General features: G+C 41.5%; 1 protein-coding gene across 2 annotated transcripts in view; it reads left to right on the top strand.

Annotated features, from left to right (window-relative positions):
- The first annotated feature begins 1,118 nt into the window (after positions 1 to 1,118).
- SPOP (speckle type BTB/POZ protein) overlaps positions 1,119 to 12,594 on the top strand; it is a 67,859-nt gene continuing 56,383 nt past the window's right edge. For both annotated transcript variants that reach the window (XM_082678726.1, XM_082678727.1), the window contains exon 1: positions 1,119 to 1,281. The gene's annotated coding sequence lies outside the window, so the exon portion shown is untranslated. The remainder of the gene's footprint in view (positions 1,282 to 12,594) is intronic.

Raw genomic sequence — 12,594 nt, 5'->3', positions numbered from 1 at the left:
GACAGTCCCACAGAAGCAGAGCTTCCGGTAGCTATCCCCAAGGCAGGGCCCACACTTTGTCACCCCACGACCCATAGATTCATCTGGTTGCTCCTTTGGATACGATGCCTTCTCGTGCACTTGTGTGCATGTCTACGTAATGGTATAATCTCAGTATGGAAAAGAGACAACGCCTGTTCCAGATTATTTGGCTTGATTCAGTAAGAATAATTTTTTTACAGTTGAAGCTAAAGGAAAGAATTGTAACAATAACAAATATCCCATCACTGACATTATGATTCTAACATAATAACGTGGAGATGACTTTTTTCTCCCAGGGCCAAGATGCTCTGAGACTTCCTGTTTTTTTTTGCCGGCACTGCACTGAATGCGGGATCTTAGTTCCCCGACCAGAGATTGAACCCATGCCCCTTGCAGTGGAAGCGTGGAGTCTTAACCACTGGACCACCAGGGAAACCCCTGAGACTTTTTTCTTTTACTCAACTCAGGAATCAACCATAGCCCTTGGGGAGCTAGGATGTGAGACCAGTTGGGGACCCAGGTGTCCAAGACAATAAATTGTCACTGAATCAGCTTCCTTTCAGTTAAGCCACCTATATGCCTGCCTTCCCTCAAAAGAACGGTCCTTCTCCTTTCTGTTTCCAAATGCTCAGTTTTATGTTACTTAAAAGAGTCTCTAACATCATCATAAAGTCTAAAAAATATTTTACTGACAGTTGGTTAGAAAAAAATGAGGTAAAGTCGTTAGTAAACCACACCCTGCTTGTAAGTATAAGTTGCTGTTGTTAAATGCCTTTATTGTTACGGCCACCCCACTCCCACTCTTGGTGTGCCTCTATTTCGTCCTCGCACCTCCGCGAAGCCTGCCGCGCCCTGCACGCGACCCCCTCCGAGTTCCCGCCTCTTTCTTCTCAGGCCCCTCCTTCCCCTCAAATCCTCGGGGCCTGGTGAGAACCGGGACGCATGCGCACTAGGGAAGGTAGGCGGAGTCTTGAAGCAGAGGGAGGAGAGGCATGAGAACCCAGAGAGGGGAGGGGAGGGGAGTAGAGGGGGCGGAGGCCGTGCGGGGTGGGGCCTGGCGGGTACGCGCTCGCTGCGTCGACGTGCTGACGCCATGACGCCCCGGCTGGTGTGTTTCGGTGTGTGTGTGTATGTGTGAGTGTGCGCGCTCCGAGTGTGTGTGTATTTGTGTATCGGCGGTTCCGCAGGTCCCGGATGTTGCGGACAGTATGAGGCGAGTGCAGGGGGACGGGGACCAGCAGCTGTCGCCGCCGCTCTCAGGTGAGTGGGGGGAGGAGAGTCGAGGAAGAGGGTTGTCCTGTCGGAGTGGGGGCGGGGCGTCTCCCTTAAGGGGTGACTGACCCCCCCACACTCCCGCCCCCCCCGCCGCCTCACATAACTCTTCTCTGCCCCGTTTCCCACATGCCGGGTTACGTGGCCCGCGAATGCCAGAGCCTAATCAACCGTAAACGCGCCCCCGCCTTCGGCCCCCCCCATAATTTTCCCAGCCCAATCCCCCTTGCCAAATAGTGAGCTGTCGCCTGCGGCGAGATGGGTGACTGCGCATGCGCGAGTGTGAACGAGCCAGGGGTGCTTGTTCGCTGCCCTCGGGGCGCATGCGCATCGCTGTGTTGCAGGGACCTGCGGGATAAAGAGACCCTTGACCACGCGCCTGCCTTCTTCCCGGGCAGTGGGCTAGACTTGGTGCCAGATAGTGAGCCTGTTGCTTTTATCCAAAAGAGAGAATTTAGATTATTTAAGGGAGTTTATGGCAAAGCACCGTTCGCATCTTGTGTTGTCCTAGAGACTCCCAGGCTACAAACGCCTCCCAGAGCCAACATGCCCCACGCTGACCCTTCTTTTGAAACTGTCACTGCAGCTCCTAGTTCTACCATTATTTTTCTTTCCTCGGATACTCCCATCGTCATGTTGTATCTTTAATGCAAACTTCCCCTAAATTTAGGAGTAGGTGCCCCAACCCATTCAGTTATTCTGGCAGGGGATTTTGGTAGCCTTTCTAAGGAGGACTAGGGTCATAAAAACGAAAGTAAGGGGAGTTTTCGTTTAGTAAAGTTATTTATTATTCTCACAGAACTAGATAAAGAGCGAAGGGTATAGGGCTTAGAATAGTAATTGTAAATCAAGACGTCAGGGTTCTCTCATCTCCAGCCCTCCTACTTTGTGTGACCTATTTGCCTCTTTTTTGGTAAAAGATCTTCCTTAGCGCTTTCGTTTTAGCTGTACATTATTGATGCTCTGAAGAGCACATGAAAACAAAAGCAATCTGAAACTACTGGTGGACAATAAATTACCCAGTGGACGTTTTAATTTTAAGTAACAAGAGTGGTGTTTCTTTCACATTTGCAAATAACAAAGAGCAAATTTTTAAAAATTAACTTTAAGGTACAGTAATATTTCAGTGATCTAGAACCAGGGTTTTCAGTTGGCAGATTACACGTGGTCCCTTAATTTACTCCTTCCTGTGTTGCCACTGCTTTGGATACTTGCTGCTTCTTACCTCTGCCATCAGAACAGAGTGAGGAGTTAATAAACTGTTACAAGCAAAAGGTTTGCTGAATAGCATTGAAATGAATAACTAAATTGTTGGGGGTGTGTGTGTGCACATTTTCTGTGTTTTTCAGTTGTCTTTGCCAACCTTGTCTCCTATCTGGATAACTTAGGAATGGGACATATTAGTGAGCCTTATTTTCTCTTCTCTTTCCTTTGTGTTCTTTCTTTGGTATTCGCCTCTCAAGGCTTTTTTTTTTTTTTTTTTTTTGCTGCCATTCTTAACTCTAGGACCTTATGTTCTTGGGCCTTAAAGTATATATATATTTTTTTCACTTCTCCATTTAACTCTGGCCTTCTCATGGTTCAGCTGTCTTTTGTGCTGTTTTCTGTTGCCATGGTTACAGCTGGAGCCGAGAGAGGACACAGAGGAAGCACAGGAATTTGGGGGGGCATATATTTTCTTGTGTCCTGTGAAAGAGCTGGAGACTCATCTTTTTTTTCCTTGTGTGAAGACTGAGGAGTGTAAGTTATTGTGACAGCTTCACACTTAGGCTGGGGGTGGCTGGTGTCCATTTGGTGCTTTGGGACTTCTCCTTTTAGAGCTCTTCATAGTGGTTAGTTTGGTGCTTGGAGATGTTTAATGTTGCCTATGTCCAGACTTCCATCAGGTAGTCTGGTAAAATCTTGTAGTAAAGCTATGGAGGTAATAAATGTCCATTTCTCTTTTCAGTAGGCTTCTGTCCTGTAGGATGCTTTGTTTTTATCTGATTGAATTCACTGAAGTCTCATGTAAAATTTTCATGGTATGAAGACATGAAATGCTTTTAGGTTAAGATAATATTAATTACATAATTCGAACTGGTGCAGAGCCATGTTTAAAAAAATAACTCTTTAAATGGGTAACACATGTACATACATATGAAATAAAACTCAAACGCTACACAGAGAGAGGGAAGAATCTTTCTTCTCCTGTCCTCCTTTCATCGTTCTAGTTACCTCCCTCAAAGGAAATTATTGTTACTTGTATTTTGTTTACCTTTCGAGAGGTAATGCTTTTATAAGCATATACAACTATGTATTCGTTGGTATTTTGTTTTTATTTGTTGTTTATACAAATAAGATACTGTACCCACTATTCTGCACTTTGCTTTTTTTACTTAGTATATCTTGGCTGTCATTTCATGTAGTACATAGAGTACCTCTCCCATTTTGAAAGATAGCAGATACTCCACTGTATAGATGTACCGTCATTCAGCCAGCTCTTATTGGATACTTAGGTTGTTTTCAGTGCTACAATTAACTCCTTGTATGTACTTTTTATGTACATGGGTGTCTGTTGGATAAATTCCTAGTGGAAGGATATATGCGTTTTTAATGTTGTTAGATATCGCTAAGTTGCTTTCCATGGAGGTTGTATTTATATTCCTGCCAGCAGTGTATGAGTCTGCCTCTCTTCTCACCAACACTGTATTATCAAATTTTAAAAATCTTTGTGCAGGGGACTTCGCTGGTGGCCCAGTGGCTGAGAATCCACGCTTCCACTGCAGGGGGTATGGGTTTGATCCCTGGTCAGGGAACTAAGATCCTACATGCCGCGCGGCGCTGCCAAAAAGAGAAAAAAAAAAAGTGTGCACTCTTTTGTCTAAGTTTTTAAAGTTCATTATGTAGCTTGTTAAGATTCATTACACCCAGGAGTTGTGGATAAATACTGTCACTGTTTTGCAGATGGGGGTGGTGGTGGTGATAGACATTGTTGGACTGAAGAATAATGAGAATAAAGTTGTATGCCTGGGTAACACGGGAAATCCATTAACAACGCTAGGAAGACATGTAGAACCTATATTCTAATTTCTCCCTTTAACTCTTGCTGCTAGTTTCTCTATGTGAAATTCTGTAAGCCCATAAGTGATGTTTGATGATCTCTTTTTGATAGCAGTGACTCAAAATTGTTTATACGAGCGAACTGCCATTCTGTTGAGGAGTTGGAAAGCTAACCCAGTTAGTTAAGGTGCTTTTCTGAGTGCCTGCACAGAATACTGCTACTGGTACTTTTATTTTTTTTTTTGATTTTTATTTTATTTACTTTTTTTTTAATGGGATAGTTGTTTTACAATGTTGTGTTAGTTTCTACTGTGCAGCGAAGTGGAGTTCCCTGTGCTATACAGCAGGTTCTCATTAGTTATCTGTTTTATACATATTAGCGTATATATGTCAATCCTGATCTCCCAGTTCGTCCCACCATCCCCCCACTTGGTGTCCAGACGTTTATTCTCTACATCTGTGTCTCTGTTTCTGCCTTGAAAACCGGTTCGCTACTGGTACTTTAAAAAAGTCTGCTAGGGGCTTCCCTGGTGGCGCAGTGGTTGAGAGTCCGCCTCCTGATGCGGGGAACGCGGGTTCGTGCCCCGGTCCGGGAGGATCCCACATGCCGTGGAGCGGCTGGGCCTGTGAGCCATGGCCGCTGAGCCTGCGCGTCCGGAGCCTGTGCTCTGCAACGGGAGAGGCCACAACAGTGAGAGGCCCGCATACCGCAAAAAAAAAAAAAAAAAAGTCTGCTAATTGCAGAATTTGTGCTTCGCTATGACCTCTGAGAAAATAGAAAAGAATTAAAAGATGTCTGTGCTGGAAGGAGCTTACAGTTTTATTGGAAAACCAAATCCGAATGTATCAAATTATAAGAGAACAATTAGAAAACAGAACAGGAACAGAAATATACTGTGCTACATGCTGAGAGGACTTTGTAAAGAAGCGATTAAGATTTAGAGGCGAGGTCATTTGGAAGGCCTTCCGGGAGGAAGTACATTTTGAGCCCCCCTCACAACTGCTTAAGTGAAAAATTTTAAACATACAGAAAAATTGAAAGAACAGTACCGTTATCACCTTTATACCAGTTATCCCCTAGATTCAACAATTTTTCATGTTTTCTGTATTTGCTTTATCTATGTATGTGTCTTTACATATAATATATAAATCTTTATATTGTAGATATCATGACACCTTAATACTTTAATGCTTTACTTTAGATGCATCTTTTTAAAATAAAAACATTGTTTTAGTTAATTGTTCTTACATTGTCACAGCTGAGGCAATTAACAATACTTTCCTAATACCATCTGATACCCAGTTCACGTTCAGATTTTCCCAATTGTCTCCAATGCAACGCTTGTTAGCTATTGGTATTTTTTTCTCCAAACATGTCTCTTTAGTCTCTCTTTTTTTTTTTTTTTTTTTGCGGTATGCGGGCCTCTCACCGTTGTGGCCTCTCCCGTTGCGGAGCACAGGCTCCGGACGCGCAGGCTCAGCGGCCATGGCTCACAGGCCCAGCCGCTCCGTGGCATGTGGGATCTTCCCGGACCGGGGCACGAACACGTGTCCCCTGCATCGGCAGGCGGACTCTCAACCATTGTGCCACCAGGGAAGCCCTAGTCTCTCTTTTTTTTTTTTTAAAGTCTTTATTGAATTTGTCACAATATTGCTTCTGTTTTTTTTTATAAATTTATTTATTAATTTGTTTTTATTTTTGGCTGTGTTGGGTCTTTGTTGCTGCTCGTGGGCTTTCTCTAGTTGAGGCAAGCAGGGGGCACTCTTTGTTGTGGTGTGTGGGCTTCTCACTGTTGTGGCTTCCCTTGTTGCAGGGCACTGGCTCTAGAGTGCAGGCTCAGTAGTTGTGGTACACGGGCTTAGTTGCTCTACGGCATGTGGGATCTTCCTGGACCAGGGCTCGAACCTGTGTCCCCTGCATTGGCAGGCGGATCCTTAACCACTGCGCCACTAGGGAAGCCTCCTTATGGGTTTTTTTTGTTTTTGTTTTTTGGTCACGAGACATGTGGGATCTTAGCTCTCCGACCAGGGATCGAACCCGCACCCCCTGCATTGTAAGGTGAAGTCTTAACCACTGGACCGCCAGGGAAGTCCCCTCTTTAGTCTCTTTCTCAATCTAGAACCCTTTATTTAGGAGCCATGCAGTACTGCCTTTTTGAAGAGACCAGGCTATCTGTCTTGTATAACATATCACTTCTGGAATTTTCTGAGTGTTTCCTCACAGTTTCATTTAATTTGTTCCTTTATCTCTGTATTTCCTACAAACTGGCAGTGAAGTCTTGGTTAGATTCAGGTTAAACATTTTTGGTAATAATACTTCATAGGTGATGCTATGTACCTCGTATCACATCACAGTAAGAGAAACATCATGTCATAATGTCTGACTGTTAATGGTGATGAATTTGTTTGTTCAAGATCATAAATACCAGCTCTCTCCACTGTAAAGACTCTTTTCCCCTTTGTAATTAGCAAGTAATCTGTAGAGTGGTGACACTTTGGCGTGATAGTGTTTTACTTCTCCAGCAACCTTTCACCTTCTGATGATGATCCTTGCCTGAATCAGTTATTTCTTTGGTTATTACAAAATGGTAATTTTCGAATTCTGCCATTCCTTTGCCTTCCATCTTCTGTAAAGATTTCCCTCATCAGTTAGGAATAAATCATAATTTCTTCCCAAAAGTTCAGGTAAATTCTTAATTTTCCCTTTAGCAATTTTCTGAACAAGGAGTTGGTATACCTTTAATGATAGCAAATGAATTGTTTCTTTTTCTTGCTCTCTTGGTTTTAGTATCATTATAAACGCGTGGATTTTAATTTAGTCTATGTTTTACCAATAATTATAGCCATTTTTTGATTCTCAAAATGTCCCATATTTGACCTGTGGGAACCCTTAAGCTTGGTGTCTGAATGCTTCTAGTAAAAGAAGTCCCTGGATCATTTTGTATTTTTCTTGTCTCAAATGTCCCCTCACCTCACCTCTGTACATTTATATATACATTAATTACGTTTTCTTCCCTTTTAATAAATTATGTTGTTCATCTCCCTAGGGAGTTTCTGGCACCACATTCTAAAAACTAAAGGTGCCTTTCTTTTAACACAATGCACCTAGTGTTTGACTCACTTCTGTGCCACTGGCATTGCTGGATTCTGAATCTGAGACCTCACAGATTTCTTATCTTGAATAGTCTTTGTGAAAGACAGGTAGTATCTCTGAAGAGGGCATTGCTTTCCACCCTGACATCGTTAATATAAGGTTAGCTATAGAGGAGACTGGGGAGTTTCTTCTCTCATGAGCAACCTTGCTTTTTTTCTGAGATTGAAAGGTACACAGGATGAAATTTAGAAACTGATAATTTGTATGTAGTATTTTGGGGATATGGGGTTTTGATTGTTATAAATCTTTGTGTGTATATGTATATATGTACAAGTATGTGTTTGTCTTTCCTCCCTTTTCCTCAATTACACACATTTCTCCAACACAGTTGGACTGTTATGTAAGATTATGCTGTAATAGCATGTTTTTTTCATTATCACTAGATTTCATCATAAAAAAGAGACAAATTTTTCTTAATTAGGGGAAATTTTCAGATAGGCCGTGAACTCTGATATCTAGCTGTCTTATCACAGGTTGTGGAACAGTGCTGGATCCTGTGGATTTTTATCGTGTACTATGGACTCAGAAATGTTGATGCATCCACAGTGTTTTCTGAAAATCCATCACACTAATGAAGGATAATATAAATGAAAGATACAGTGGAACTACATTCTAAAACTGTTTTGGGGCTAAACTAATTCCTGCCTTAGCAGAAAATGATTTATAAGATTCTTACCGTTTAGTGGTATTTTGAGTAACTTACTGATTTCAGGTTACTCAGAGCCTGACAATAACAGTATTCTGATATTTATCTGAAATTCATTTTTCTTTTTACCATCTTGTCATATTTACTTTCAGATTTTATAAGGTTATTCTTAACCTAGTTTCATAACAATACTGCCTCCATATTAAATTCTGGTTGTGTATTCAGGGAAGCACACCTGTTTCTTGTGTTTGTTTTCAGTCATGGTGAATCACTCTGAAAGGCTATGCTGATACATTTGCTCCTAAGATCCAGTAGCTTCTTTTACTTTTGTTTTTGACAAGCTCCCATTATAGGAAAAAAGATTCTGAAGTTTAGCCTCTTTAGGGAACACTTGGGCCTTCATGCTTACAACTATGGTCATGTTTTAATAGAATTGGCAGGAGTTGTTTAGTTGCTCTGTGTGGCAGAGTTGGTCATGCTGCTTTGGGAGAGCTGGATGCAGACCGCAGAATGGGAATTTTACATTCAGACAGTAACTGTTGCTTGACCGTGAAGACCTTTATTCTTTTTTTTTTTTTTTCACACTTAAAAAAATTTTTATTTTATTTATTTATTTATTTTTGGCTGCATTGGGTCTTCTTTGCTGCGTGCGGGCTTTCTCTAGTTGCGGCGAGCGGGGGCTACTCTTCGTTGGAGTGCACAGGCTTCTCATTGCAGTGTCTTCTCTTGCTGCAGAGCACGGGCTATAGGTGTGCAGGCTTCAGTAGTTGTGGCACGTGGGCTCAGCACTTGTGGCTCGTGGGCTCTAGAGTGCAGGCTCAGTAGTTGTGGCGCACGGGCTTAACTGCTCCGCGGCATGTGGGATCTTCCAAGACCAGGGCTCGAACCTGTGTTCCCCGCGTTGGCAGGTGGATTTTTAACCACTGCGCCACCAGAGAAGCCCCAACAACTCTTTTTAAAAAGTTTTTTTATTTTTTGGCCACGCCGTGCGGCATGCCGAATCTTAGTTCCCTGACCAGGGATCAAACCCACACCCTCTGCAGTGGAAGCGCAGAGAGTTAACCACTGGACCACCAGGGAAGTCCCAGAGACCTTTATTCTTTTTTTTTTTTTTTTTTTTGCGGTACTTGGGCCTCTACTGTTGTGGCCTCTCCCGTTGCAGAGCACAGGCTCCGGATGTGCAGGCTCAGCGGCCATGGCTCATGGGCCCAGCCGCTCTGCGGCATGTGGGATCTTCCCGGACCAGGGCACAAACCCGTGTCCCCTGCATTGGCAGGCGGACTCTCAACCACTGTGCCACCAGGGAAGCCCTAGAGACCTTTATTCTTGACTGTTGCTTTCTAAGAAGCTGTTGGCATAAATCTTCAGGCTGTGGCACCAGCTACATCAAAGGAGGGCTTGCAGTAGTTCTCTGAAGACCTGATTCCTCCTATCAATCTATTTGTTTGTAAGAAAAAAAAGATGTATATGTAATCATTCATCTCCTTAATTTGAGATTTACATAATCCTTTTCTTGGTATTTGGAAACAGGTACTACTTTCTGTTTCTATGATTTTGACTACTTTTAGATACTTCATGTGAGCGGAATCATGCAGTATTTGTCCTTTTGTATCTGGCTTATTTCACTTAGCATGGTGTCTGTGAGGTTCATCCATACTTTAGCATGTGTCAGAATTTCCTTCCTTTCCAGGGCTGAATAATACTTCTTTGTATGTATGTAATTACATTTTGTTTATCCATTCATCCACCAATGGACACTTGGGTTGCTTCCACCTTTTGCTGTTGTGAATGATGCTGCTCTGAACATAGGCGGGCAAATATCTCTTTGAGACCCTGATTTCAATTCTTTTGGGTATATACCCAGAAGTGGAATTGCTGAATTATATGTTAATTCTATGTTTACCTTTTTTAAGGAAGCTCCATACAGTTTAATGTAGTGGCTGCACCATCTTACATTCTTACCAATAGTGCACAAGGGTTCCAGTTTCTCTACATCCTTGGCAACACTTGTTATTTTCTTCTTTTTTAAAAAAATAATAGCCATCCATAATGGGTATGTTTTAATTTGTTTTTGTTTTTGTTTTTGTTTTTGTTTTTGCGGTACACGGGCCTCTCACTGTTGTGGCCTCTCCTGTTGCGGAGAACAGGCTCTGGACGCGCAGGCTCAACGGCCATGGCTCACGGGCCCAGCTGCTCCGCGGCACGTGGGATCTTCCCAGACCGGGGCACGAACCCGTGTCCCCTGCATCGGCAGGCAGACTCCCAACCACTGCGCCACCAGGGAAGCCCCTAATTTGTTTTTTAACTTTATCTTTTATTGAAACTAAATTTAAACTTTAAAGTAGGATTTTTTTTTTCCTTTATAGTGTGTGTTTCTTGTGAGGTAATAGTTACATCCTGTATTTTCTTCTACAAGTTTTAAAGTTATGCTTTTCACATTCAGGTTTCTAATCCACCTGGAATTTATTTTGATGCTTGGTGTTAAGTAGGGATCTAATTATTTTCATAAGGATAACCCAAAGTAGGGATTTAATTTTCTTTCCATAGGATAACCTGATATGCCACCATCATTTATTGAATAGTCATATTTGCCCCCTACAACTTGAAATACCACCTACATGTTTCCAAATATATGAGGATTTGTGTCTGTGTTCTCTATATTCTGTACCATTGGTCTGTTTACATATCTTGTGCTGGTACTACACTGCCTTAATTATCATAGCTTTATAATAGTTGTTCATATCTGGTAGGGCAGGTCTCATTACCTTGTTCTTTTTCTGTTCAACAACCTCTCTGAAAAACCCTGTCAGATTGGTGTATTGCAGTGAAGCCATTTGCTGTCTAAATTGTATTGACATGATATATAATGGTCTTCTCCAAAAGAGAGAAAAAAATCAAGCCTCCCTTATCTGCAGCTGGTCATTAAGTTTGTCTCTTATTCTGAATGAGCCGATAATTTACATTCAATTTTTAGTTTTGTTGGAGTGATAATTTTTTTTTTATATGGGAATATGGTCTTCAGATGGAGGAGAATCTTGTTATAATTTGTTGTTTCATACAAGGACACCAGATGAAACACTTCTGGTAACGGCATTGAGGTTCTGTGGTGTTAAGGCTTTCTTGATCATAAGGAAAAGAAGCCCATTTAAAATAGCTCACATAAAAGATTTATCAGAAGGAAATAGCTGTCGTCGAATCCAAGGAAAAGGTGAACGGCAAGGCTTCAGAAAGGGCTGGCACCAAAACAGTTCCAAGTACAATACTTCAGCAGTTAGAGTTAATGGAGTCTAGTGTTCCACCATAAACAGACTTCAGTATCCATGAAGCTTAATTCAGATTCCTGAGCAATATCTGATTTGGTCAGTCTAAGGCTTGATTTCCCCTGGGCCAGATATCTACCCCAGGTTCAACTCTGGTTGAGGATACAAAAAACAGTTTGGGGTTGGAATCAGAGGCAAATTCTCTTAAGCAGTGTTTCTCAAAACTTTTTGGTCTCAGAACTCTTTACACTTTTTTTTTTAATATATATTTGTTTTATTTATTTATTATATGTTATATTTGGCTGCGTCAGGTCTTATTTGCAGCACACGGGATCTTCACTGTGGCATCTTTTGTTGCGGCACGCAGGCTTCTCTCTAGTTGTGGCGAGCAGGCTTTCCCTAGTTGAGGTGCGCGGGCTTAGTTGCCCCGCAGCATGTGGAATCTTAGTTCCCTGACCAGGGATCGAACCTGTGTCCCCTGCATTGGAAGGCGGATTCCTTAGCACTAGACCACCAGGTAAGTCCCTCTTTACACTCTTAAAAATTATTGAGATTTTCTTTATGTGGTTTATATCTAGTGATAGTTACTAAATTAGAATTTAAAACAAAAAACATGAAAAAATATTAATTACTTAAAAAGCTATCATATTAACACAAATAATATATTTTTATGAAAAATAACTTAAAAAAATTAGAAGAGTGACATTTTTAGATTTTTGCAAATCTCTTAAATATCCAGCTTAATAGAAAACAGCTAGAATCTCATATCTGCTTCTGTATTCAATCTGATGTGATAAATTGTTTTGATTGAAATACATGAAGAAAATATGGCCTTAAAGGACTTGTAGTTGGAAAAGGGAGGAGTATTTTCAGACAATTGTGCATATTATTCTCTGATACTACACCAAAACTTGATAATTGGTAGTTTCTTCACAAGTTAGGCTGCAGTGTGGAATCTGAAATCATACGATGTTACTGTTACATTAAAATTCATTTACATGTATTTTATAATATCATGATACATGATTTTATAATATCATGCATTGGTTGTTTAGGAAATGTTGGTTCATTGAGTTAAGCAGATCTTCCAAATGACACGTTTCATAATATAATACCAAAAAACCCACATTAGCTAATATCACTGTCCTTCTTACCAGAAAAATTTGTAAGTATTGGGCGTCTATTAAGCAGCTACAGTATTT

This window comes from Grampus griseus, assembly GCF_964374135.1.
Source record: "Grampus griseus genome assembly, chromosome: 20".
Lineage (NCBI taxonomy): Eukaryota > Metazoa > Chordata > Mammalia > Artiodactyla > Delphinidae > Grampus > Grampus griseus.
This window is presented reverse-complemented; position numbering and strand designations above follow the sequence as displayed.